The sequence below is a fragment of the Peromyscus leucopus genome, chromosome 5 (genome assembly GCF_004664715.2).
Source record: "Peromyscus leucopus breed LL Stock chromosome 5, UCI_PerLeu_2.1, whole genome shotgun sequence".
NCBI classification, from domain to species: Eukaryota; Metazoa; Chordata; class Mammalia; order Rodentia; family Cricetidae; genus Peromyscus; species Peromyscus leucopus.
The window spans coordinates 104,315,417-104,326,464 of NC_051067.1; the positions used below are offsets into that span (position 1 = coordinate 104,315,417).

The 11,048-nt window shown below is 39.9% G+C and overlaps 1 pseudogene; it reads right to left on the reverse strand.

Annotated features, from left to right (window-relative positions):
• Nucleotides 1-841: 841 nt before the first annotated feature.
• LOC114703524 lies at nucleotides 842-2,633 on the reverse strand (annotated as a pseudogene).
• Between the last annotated feature and the right edge of the window lie 8,415 nt (nucleotides 2,634-11,048).

Sequence of the window (11,048 nt, forward strand, 5' to 3'; positions counted from 1 at the left end):
TTCTCTTTGTGCATCATGCCTTCCACCCTTCAGTTTCTCCCACTTGGCTTTAATGTGTGTAATTTATTTTTTGTATGCAACATTTTAATTCTTTTCTCATTTCTTTTTCTCTCTACAGTTTAACATTTTTTTCCAGTGGTTACCCCAGAGATCATAACTGACATTGTAACATATAACAACTAACTTTGAATCAATGTTAATTGAATCAAATGCAAATTATTTTTTTGATTTTTACAACTTTATTGCCCATCAAAATCAATTTACTGCTATTGTTTTATACCTTTATCTTTTTTCCTCATCAAGTAGCAAACTTTAATATTAAATGTTCATTTTATAAAATGTAGCACAGGAAGCAGAGGCTCTCACTAAGAGTTCTGTCAGGGGGCTGCAGCTCTGAGCAGAGCAAGACCAGAGCCACACATGTAAAGGCTGGTTCTCAAGGCCATTGCAGGAGCCTAGGTCAGGCTTCAGCACAAAGGGAGGGCTGTAAGAGGGTATGGTAAGTGGCTGAGTGAGGCTCTGTGAGACTGAAACCCAGCAGTGAAAGCCACTAAGAAGGAAGAAGCCCCCACCACCAATGTCACAACACCATGTGGCTCTGTCCTCACCTTTGGCTGAATGTCAGACTCTAACCACCAAGCAGGGGTTGGGTTAAGTTTTGGCTGAGGCATCTCAAGCAACCAAGAAGGGAATTAAAAAAACCTGTGACAAGTGGATGAGGCTGTTCAGGGCACAGTGTCCATTAGGTACAGCAGTCCCAGCCACCCCACCCCCCGCCTGCTCTCTGAGAGTCTCCCTGGAGTAGGAGCTGGCAGGCCTCATCTCAACTGACAGAATTGTACTATAGTACTTGGTGAGGGACAAAGAGCTTCCTGACAGCTGAGGCCTCTCCAGGCTGTCCCAGCACTGGACAGTTCTTTTTTCTGTCTGGCCCAGCAGGCTAGACCTTGGACTGCTTAAAGGAGTATAGAGGGCACATAGAGTGGTAGTTGTCTGCTCGACCAGTCACCTCCACCTCTTTCTCCAGGTCCAGCCTCTTGGTGTAGGTAGCTTCTCTGAAGCACTCCATACATGGGGCAGTCAGCTTCACTACACTCTCAGTCAGGAGAACCAGGTTCAAAATGCTGCTGAAAGCCTTCCTCTACAAGGTTCCATCTAGTGCTTCCACAATCACTGTCTTCTGGGGGATGTCATTCTGTATGCTGTGAATATATGTTGTTCTCATTGGTTAATAAGCTGCTTTTGCCTACAGCAAGGCAGCTTAGAGGTAGGCAGGAAATCCAAGGAGAGAGACAGGAAAGAGAAAGGTGGAGTCTGCCCAAGGAACAACATGCCAGCAGACCAGTAATCCACTGAATATGTGGCAAAACATAGATTAATAGAAGTGGGTTAATTTAAGATACAAGAGCTAGCTAGCAAGAGACCTGCCATAGACCATACACTTTGTAAATAATATAAGCCTCTGTGTGTTTACTTGGGTCTGAGTGGCTGTAGGATCACAGGTGAGAGAGATTTGTCTGGACCGTGAGGGGCCTGGGAGGGACTGGAGAAACTTTAGACTTCAACTGTTTTGCTGCATTGGCCATCACTTTGCAGAACACCATGATGTCAGAGAAAAATTGCCCTTCATCCATGCCAATGACACTCAAAGCCAGGGCTTTCTGGGCCACATCCTGGAGCAGAGAGGCCTGCAGTGAACCTATGGTGTTCTGTTTGTGTGTGGAGAAGCTGCTGCTATAGAGCGAATCTTTGGCATACTTGAAGACCAGGCACTTCTTTTCAGCAATCTGAAAATGCCAGACTCTTATAATTACCTCAATGTTTTTTCCTGAGAACATGGGCCTGAGGATCACCTGGATCTGCCCCCAGGTCTTGCTGGGGGATCTGGGCAACACAGTGGGCAGACTCATAGAAGCTATTGCAAACTTTGGTGCTGGGGGTCTGTGGGGGTCTTTCTGTCTATTTTATATTTTTTTACTTAAAAATTATAATTAGAATAAACAATATTAGCTTTCAAGCCTGAATAACATTTCTGGTAAACACAGGTCTAATCCTGACAGTGGTCTCAATGCTTGTTTATTTGTAATGTTTTAACTTCTTCATAGATAGTTAAACCAGGTATAGAAGTAGATAATTGTTTTTGTTTGGTTGGTTGGTTGGTTGGGTTTTTTTCAGCATATTAAAATTTCCCCTGGTTGGCAAGAAGACATCTACAGTCTACCTCATGCAATTCCACTCAGGTGGGTGCTAGATACTCACAGGTCAACCTGGGCCATCAAGGCCTGGGCTGGTGGGAAGATACATACTCCACAGGCCTGACTGGCATGATATAATGAGCAAATATGTGGTGGAGAAATGGGAGAGAAAGAGAAGTGGAGTGGTTCATGTTCTGTGGAAAGAGGCAGAACTGAAGAAGTTAAGGTGGTAGGAAGTAGACTGATATGGGTGGCAAGCCTCCAGTCTCAGGCTGCTGCCAAGGTCTATGTCTGGATCTTTGATCCTACCACAGTCAGTATCTGTGTGAACAACATCCATGGCCCATGTTGCCACCAAAGGCCACAAGGATGCCTAGTGTCTGGGCCGCCGCCTGTGGCCATGTTGGTATCTGAGGGCAGTGCTGCAGCCACAACCATAATGACCTAGGTGGCTTCTGCTGGCACCTGGGGCCATGGTATCATCCAGACCCAGCTGCTGCCAAGGACCATGTCTGGGTTTCTGCTCCTACTGCAGCAGGGGTGCATGTTGAAGTTCAAGGCACATGTTGCCACTAGAGGTCACATTGAAGCCTGGGGTTGGGGCTGCAACCTGTGGCTTTGTTGGTGTCTTCAGGCTATGCCATTGCCAGAACCATCTTGATCAGAGTGTCCTGTGCTTCCACCCAGAATCAGGATGTTATCCAGGCCAGAGCTGCAGCTAAGGGCCATGTCTGGGTCCATGGTCCTGCTGCAGCTGGGTTCTGTGTTGATGTCTGCGGCCCATGTCACCTCAAAGGCCATAGGAACCATAAGTGATGAAATCAGAGGGCAATACCGACTCAGCCATGCCCTTTGCTGGCCCTGGGAAAGCTGATGTGCCCCTCAATAAACACTGCAACAAAAGAGTGGGACAGGACCCTCGTGGGAGTGGTGCGTCCCCATCTCACTTGTCACTCAGGAGAGATGTTCCCACCACTTACCATGAGTGAGGATAACTGACCCTGATGGCATGGGCATAGGGGAGCTGGCTCCGCCCCTCACCTGAGAGGGGCAGCCTCAGTGGCCCAGACTAATCAGCTCAGTTACCACCCAGGCCCACAGCCAGGCCTTGGGTTGGCCCATCCTACCATTTACCACATCCATATCTTGCTGGGGAGCTGGTCCTGTGGAATGATACCCACATGATCTCTATGACTCAGGGCAGATATGAGAGGAACTTCAGTGAGGATCCAGTGATGATGGCATACCAGAAACCAGAGGCCTTGAACCAGACCAATGACTCCTTGCACAAAACTTTTGCAAGTAAAGGTGTTTGGACAAAAAGGGTAAACTGTGTGACACATCACAGCTCCCAATGCCACTAGGACAAATGAAGAGGTGTTTGAGAGGCAGGAAAGATGGAAGAGTGAAGAGGTTTTTTGTTTGTTTGTTTGTTCACTTGCTTGATTGTTTTGTTTTGATTTTTAAAATTTTTTCTCTTGTGGAGACACTGCCGGGGTGAGAGGAGAGTATCGGGGGACTTGGAGGTGAGCAGAATTAGGGTGCATGATGTGAAATTCCCAAAGAATTGATAAAAAATTATATTAAATTAAAAAAATTCCCCCTGCCCTATCTATCTAACTGGAAATAGACCTATGGTATTCTAAGCATGATGGGCCTCTTCTCTCTACTTTCAAAGATATCTCTTGGCTTGGTGCACCAGCTTTATAATAAGATGGAGTCATCATCCTTTTGAGGAAGCTTTCCTTCCTTCTTTTTTTCCTTCCTTCCTTCCTTCCTTCCTTCCTTCCTTCCTTCCTTCCTTCCTTCCTTCCTTCCTTCTTCCCTGTCTTATTTCCTTCTTTTTATTCTCTCTTTTCTGTCAGAAGTACACTGAGCCTCTTGGATATGCAGGATAATGTTTTTTATCAAAAATAGAAAATTTGGAGCTGGTGAGATGGCTCAGTGGGAAAAAGTAGTAACAAAAGCGTCAGCCTTCAAAGACCTAATGACCTGAATGTAAGGTGGAATCAGAGAACCAACTCCTAAAAGCTGTCCTCTGACTTTGCCACTGTGGGATGAGCACATCTATATTTAAACATCCTTTCCTGCTATTTCTCTATCTCTAAGAAGTCATTATGTGCGTATGAGTCATTTGATTATGCTCTACAGGTTTTATTTAGTAATTGTTCTTTTTCTCTCTGTATCCTTCAGACTAGTTCAACTAACTTGGCCTTTCTTCTGCCTAATTAAATGTACTGTTGAACTTCTCCACTGTTTTTCTTTTATTAACTTAAATTGTTTTAATTCCAGAATTTTTCCTTGATTTCTTTTTAGTGGTATACAATATTTTATCGGTATTCTCTGTTTTCTGAGAATATAATCTACTGATTTATTTTAGGTGTTTTGTTCATAGCTTTCTATACATTTTGGTGTTGTGGAGATAGTTGGTTAAGACACTTCATCTCTTTGCTGGAGATGTAGCTTAGTAGCTGAAACTTGAACTGAGGTGCTGAGGCCTTGACTTCTATCAACAGCAGAACAAAATGAAACAAAGCCCTCATTTATTAATGGATTCTCATATTGTTTGGAGAGAAATCTTGGCCATTTCTTATTTTTTTTTATTTAAAAACATTGTTCATTTTACATACCAACCACAGATCTCCCTCTCATCCCTCCTCTCATCCTCTGCTTCCCCCCCCACATCCCCTCCTCCAACATGGTAAGTTTTCCCATGGGAGGACAGCAAAGCCTGGTGCATTCAGTTGAGACAGGACCAAGCCCCTCTCTCTGCATCAAGGGTGAGCAAGGTGTCTGACCATAGGTAATTGGGTCTAGAAAGCCAGATCATGCACCAGGGATAGATTCTGATCCTTGTGCCAGGGCCCCTCAAACAGACCCAGCTATGCAACTGTCTCCTGTATGCAGAGGGTCTAGTCTGGTTCCATGCAGGTTCCACCACTGTCAGTCTAAAGTTTTTGACTTACTATGAGCTTGTTTCAGTTGTCTCTGTAGATTTCCCCATCATGACCTTGACACCCCATCCCCTCACTCCCACCCCCCGCTGCGTGCTTACTCATATAATCCCTCTTTTTTCTCTTCAACTAGACTCCTGGAGCTCAGCCTGATACTTGGTTGTAGATCTCTACATTTGCTTCCATCAGTTACTGGATGAGGGCTCTATGATGACAGGGTATTCACCAATCTGATTACCAGTGTAGGCCACTTTAGGCACCCTCTCCACTATTGCTAGTAGTCTATTCTGAGGTCATCCTTGTGGATTCCTGGGAATTTTCCTAGCACCCCTTACTCCATAATGTCTCCCTCTATTAAGGAGACATTATATATATCTTTCATTGCTCTCCCTCTCCATCTCTCCCCCAGCTCAACCATCCCATTTCCTCATGTTCACATCCCCCATCTCCTACCCTCTATTGCCCCCCCATCCCCAGTTTACTCATGGAGATCTCCTCTTTTTCCCCTTCCCAAGGTGATCCATGCATCTTTCTTAGGGAACTCCTTGTTTCCTAGCTTATCCAGGGCTGTGGGTTGTGGTCTGGTTGTCCTTTGCTTTACATCTAGTATCCACTTATGAGTAAGTACATACCATGTTTGTCTTTCCCAGTCTGGGTTACATCACTTAGGATGATATTTTCTACTTCCATCTTTGCCAATTTCTTATTCTTAACAGAAAAGTAGGCAAGATTTTTTTCTTTGCTTGCATTATAATTTCTTTGCTGAACCTTGGTATTTTGAGTACCATAATATAGCGATATTAAAAATGAGATCCTCATGTTTCATTATTGCTGCTTATGATAGGTTTTTGTTTATTGTTATTTGTTTATTGTATTTCTCTATTATTTCTGTGAAGTCTACCACATTCATTAATTCTTCTAATTTACTGGTGGAATTTTCTGAAACATCAGAATCTCCATTCTACACCAGGAGGAGGAGTAGGAGGAGGAGGAGGAGGAAAAAACAACAACAACAAAATTGATGACATTTCTATTCTTTGCAGATTGTTAGTTTCTTAATTATCTATTAAAAAGAGAGATCTTTGGCATCCACTTCTCCAGCAGCCAAATCCTCCACATTCCTCTCCAGAGTCTAACTTCATGAGGCTCCCTGACCCTCTCTATCCACATACCCTCCCCAACATGCCAAATCTAGTCTATGTCCCATATCCAGTGCTCTGGTTTACTCTGGATACCACTCTTTGCACTAAAACCAATTTCTAGGTTTCTGTCAGGCCAAACTTTTCCACTGAGCCAAATCTACCCCCATAATCCAGGCTTATGTGGAAGGCACAATATTTATCCAGCCCAGTCCTTTCTGTCCACCTGAGTTAATTCCATCCACACCATTTCCAAGCCCCCCCATCATGCCTTCACATAATCTATTCATCCTGAACTTCCTGTGTTCATGTCAAACTTAAAAAAAAAAATAAAAGAGCTCTACAGGACTAGGCCCCAAAATACAAACAATGTGAAAGATCAAGCCAGAATCCTCTCTGCAAAACTTATCAGTCCTGTAAAAATGTTCACCAATATGAATTACCTAGATGAACCATAGGACATAGAATTGAAAAGAACAATCATAAACGTCATCAAAGAATTGAGTCTAAAGAAGACACAAAGAACAGCTCAATGAACTTAAGAAGAAAGAGCTTAGGACTCATGGAAATGACAAAGACAATCCAAGGCCTGAGAATGGAGTTCAAGAAGGAGCTAGAAACACTGAAGAGGACTCAAGATGAAATGAAGGTAGAATTGAAAAACCAAGTACTTCAAGTATAAAACACAAAGGAAAGCCTTACAAATAAAGTGAATTAAGCAGAAAAAAGAATATCATGATTCAAATAAGAAGCAGAGTATAGTTGGAGTTTCCCTGTGTCCACCTGGCTCCTGCAGCCACTCAGACCCACGTAAACACTCAAGGACTTACATTGCTTATAAACTGTATGGTTGAGGCAGGCTTCTTGCTATCTAGTTCTTTTATCTTAAATTAACCCATTTCTATTAATCTATAAGTTGCCTCGTGCCTTGTGGCTTACCAGTACTTTTACATCTTGCTTCCTCTGTGTCTGGCTGGCAACTTCTCACCCCGCCTTTCTGTTCCCAGAATTCTTCTCCCTGCTAATCCTGCCCATACTATACTTCCTGCCTGGCTACTGGCCAATCAGCATTCCAATCATCAACCAAATCAGAGCAACAAATTCACAGCACACAGAGTGATATCCACAGCAGCAGAGGAATTAAAGCAAATAATGAAGGAATATGGAAACATAATTAAACAAAGGAAAAAACAGATCGGAAATATGGGATACAATGGAAAATTTAAACCTTCAAATTATATGAATAGGTAATGTAGAAGAATCCCAAGTTGATTTTCAATAAGATCATAGAAGAAAACTTGCCCATACTAAAGAGACATGTATCCATGCAGATACAAGAAGCACACAGAACACCAAATAAACAAAACTAGAAAAGAAAATCCCCACTGAATATAGGTAAAACGCTAAGTATATGTAACAAATAAAGTGTGTTGAAAACTGCAAGAGAAAAACTGGAAGTCACATACAAAGGAAAATGTACCAGAATAGCAGTTGATTTATCAATGGAAACTTTGAAAGTTAGATGAGTCTTGGACAATACATTCCAAGTCCTGAAAAACTATGATGGTCATCCTATACTAATATACCCAACACAATTATCTGCCATAATTAAAGGAGAAAGAAAAACTTTCTACTATATAAACAACCTAAAAAATTTATAGCTGACAAACTAAAACTTAAAACAATACAGGGAGCAATATTTCAGGCTGAAGAGATGAATGAGCATAGCAGAGTACTGTGGAAAGAAATATGAAAGCAAGATTATTAAAACACAAAGTACCACTGAGAACACAAACAGCATCACTAAAACTCAATAATACCATAAACATAATTAATACACACATCTCAATAATAACGTTAAATATCAATTAACTTAATTCTTCAATCAAAAGACACAGGTTGATTGAATATATCAAGAAACAAAAACCAATTTTGTTGACTACAAAAAAACAAAAACAAAACAAAACAAAACAAAAAAAAAACAACCAACCAAACAAACAAACCCACATCTTGTCTTTAAAGATATACACCACTGTAGAGTAAAAAGAAAGACCAAAGTATTCCAACCAAATGGGATTAGGAAGCAAGCATGCATCACTATCCTAATATCTGAGAAAATGGACTTCAAACTAAAATTAATTGGAGGAGATAAAGAGGGACATGTCATCCTAATCAACATAAGACTTAACTGAGAAGCCATTACTATTCTAAACAAAGGTTCACCAAGCTCTGGTATATCCAATTTCATTAAAAGAAAAATGTAGTACTGTTTTTATACATTACAGATTAACGTCAATCTATAAATAACAGATGATTCTAATACTCTACTTTCTCCAATAGGCAAATAATTTGGACAAAAAATAAACAGAAACTAATTGACATCACACATTCAACAGATTTTACCGATGCCTACAGAATACTCCACACAAACGCCAAAGAATTCACATTCTATTCAACAGCACAAGAATGCATTTCTAAAATAGACCACACCCTGGGAGACGAAAATGTCTTTGCAAATTCAAAAAGAACAAAATCACTCATTGTATTCTATTTGACAACAATGCAATAAAAAAGAATTAACAGCAAAAAAAAAATCTCTAGTAAATACACAAACTAATGGAGATTAAATGCCTCATCACTGAATGAGTGGGTCAAAGAAAAAATACAGAAAGAATGAAAAAATTTCCTGGAACTAAACAAAAATGAAAACACTCTATAACAGCACATCTGTGACAAATTGAAAGCAGTCTTAGTAGGGAAATTTGTAGCTCTAAGTGCCTACATTAGAAAATGAGAAAGAGCACAAATGAGTGACCTAAAAATTTGGAACTTAAAAATGTGGAAAAACAAGAACAAACAAAATCCAAACCCCATCGACAGCTAGAAACAAAAATCAGAACATAAATTGATGAAATAGAAACAAAGAAAACAATATAAGGAATCTATAAATCTGGCAGTTGGTTCTTTAGGAAGATAAAGAAGTTTGACAGACACTTGGCCTAACTAACCAAAAGAAAGAAAAAGAAGACTCATATTAACAGAGTCAGAAAGGAACAGGGGAATGTTACAACAAGCACCAGAGAAATTCAGATTTAAAAACCTGGAGTCCATTATACTGGAAAACCTAAAAGAAATAGATAAAATTGAAGATTCAGCCAAACAACCAAAATTAAACCAAGAAGTCAAGGTCATAACAGACACATAACAAATGAGGAGATTGGAGTAGCAAGTAAACATTTAGCTAGTAAACATTTAGCTTTAAAAAAATACCAATTTTATCAAACATTCAAAGATCTACCGACAATCCTTCTTTATACTATTCAAAGAAACTGAAAGATCACTCCAAAACTCCATCAAAGCCAGTTATGTTCAAACACATAAACCAGGTGAAAATATAAGAAAAAGAAAAACCAGAGGTCAGTAGTCCTAAGAACATAGTCAAAAATGCTTCCACACAGAATATAGATTTGTATCAAAAACTGTCCACCATGATCAAGTTTGCTTTATCCCTTAAATGCAGAGACAGTTCAACATATGGAAGTCAATAATTCTAATACACCACATAAATGGACTTAAAGTCACATGATCATCTTAATAGAAAAAGCCTTTGACAAAATCTAGTATATCTTCATGATAAAAGTCCTAGAGAATGGAGACTAGATGGAACATAGCTCAGCATAATTATAAAAAAATAAACAAATTATACACGAGAAACCCATGGAAAGATATTCCATGCTCATGGACTGGTAGAATTAATATTATGAAAATGACCATTTCCCCAAAGTTATTTAGAGATTCATTGCAATACCAAACAGAACCTCCATCTCATTCTTTATAGAAATAGTAACAATAATAGTAATAATCTATTCTAAACCTCATATGGAACCACAAAAGACCCCAAATTATCAAAACAATCCTGAGCAAGCAGAACACTGAAGGGATTACCATTCCAGATCTTAAAATATATTACCAAGTCATAGTAATATAAACAATATGGTCCTGAGACAAAAACAAATGTCTAGTTCAAAGGAACAAATAAAAGACTCAATTATGAACACATATAATTTACATGAATAGACATAATTTCATCCACTTAATACTTGAGAAAGATGCCTAAAACATACACTGGAGAAATGAAAGCATCTTCAACAAATGACACTCAGAAACCTAGCTGTCCAGATGTAAAAGAATGAAATTTAATCCTATCTATCACCTTGCACAAAAACTAGCTCCAAATGGATCAAGAACTAAATGTGAAACCTTAAAAACTTAAACTGCTGGGAGGTGATATAGGCAGTTCCTTACCAGATAAAGGCATGGGAAAGAACTTTGAAAATAGGATTCTATTTGCCCAAGAATTAAGACCAACAATTGGCAAGTGTGACTTTATAAAGCTAAAAAAACAAAACAAAACAACAATAAAAGAACTCCATAGCTAAAGAAACAATCAATCGGGTGAAGAGGAAGCCTAAAGAATCAGAGAGAAACTTGCCAACTGTACATGTGACAGAGGATTTGTATCCAGTATCTATAAATAACTGGAACATCAAAGAATAAAAAAGCTAAATGATCCATTCAAAAAAGGATCTGGAATTTGAATGATGAGTTTGGAAAGAAAAAAATGCCTATAAGTCTCCTCCCAATATTAAACGCTCCTAATAATTAGGGAAGTGCAAATGCAAACAACTTTAAGATTTCATCTTACCCCAGTCAGAGTGGCAAAAATCAGCCAAACAACTGACAACAAATGCTGGCGGGGA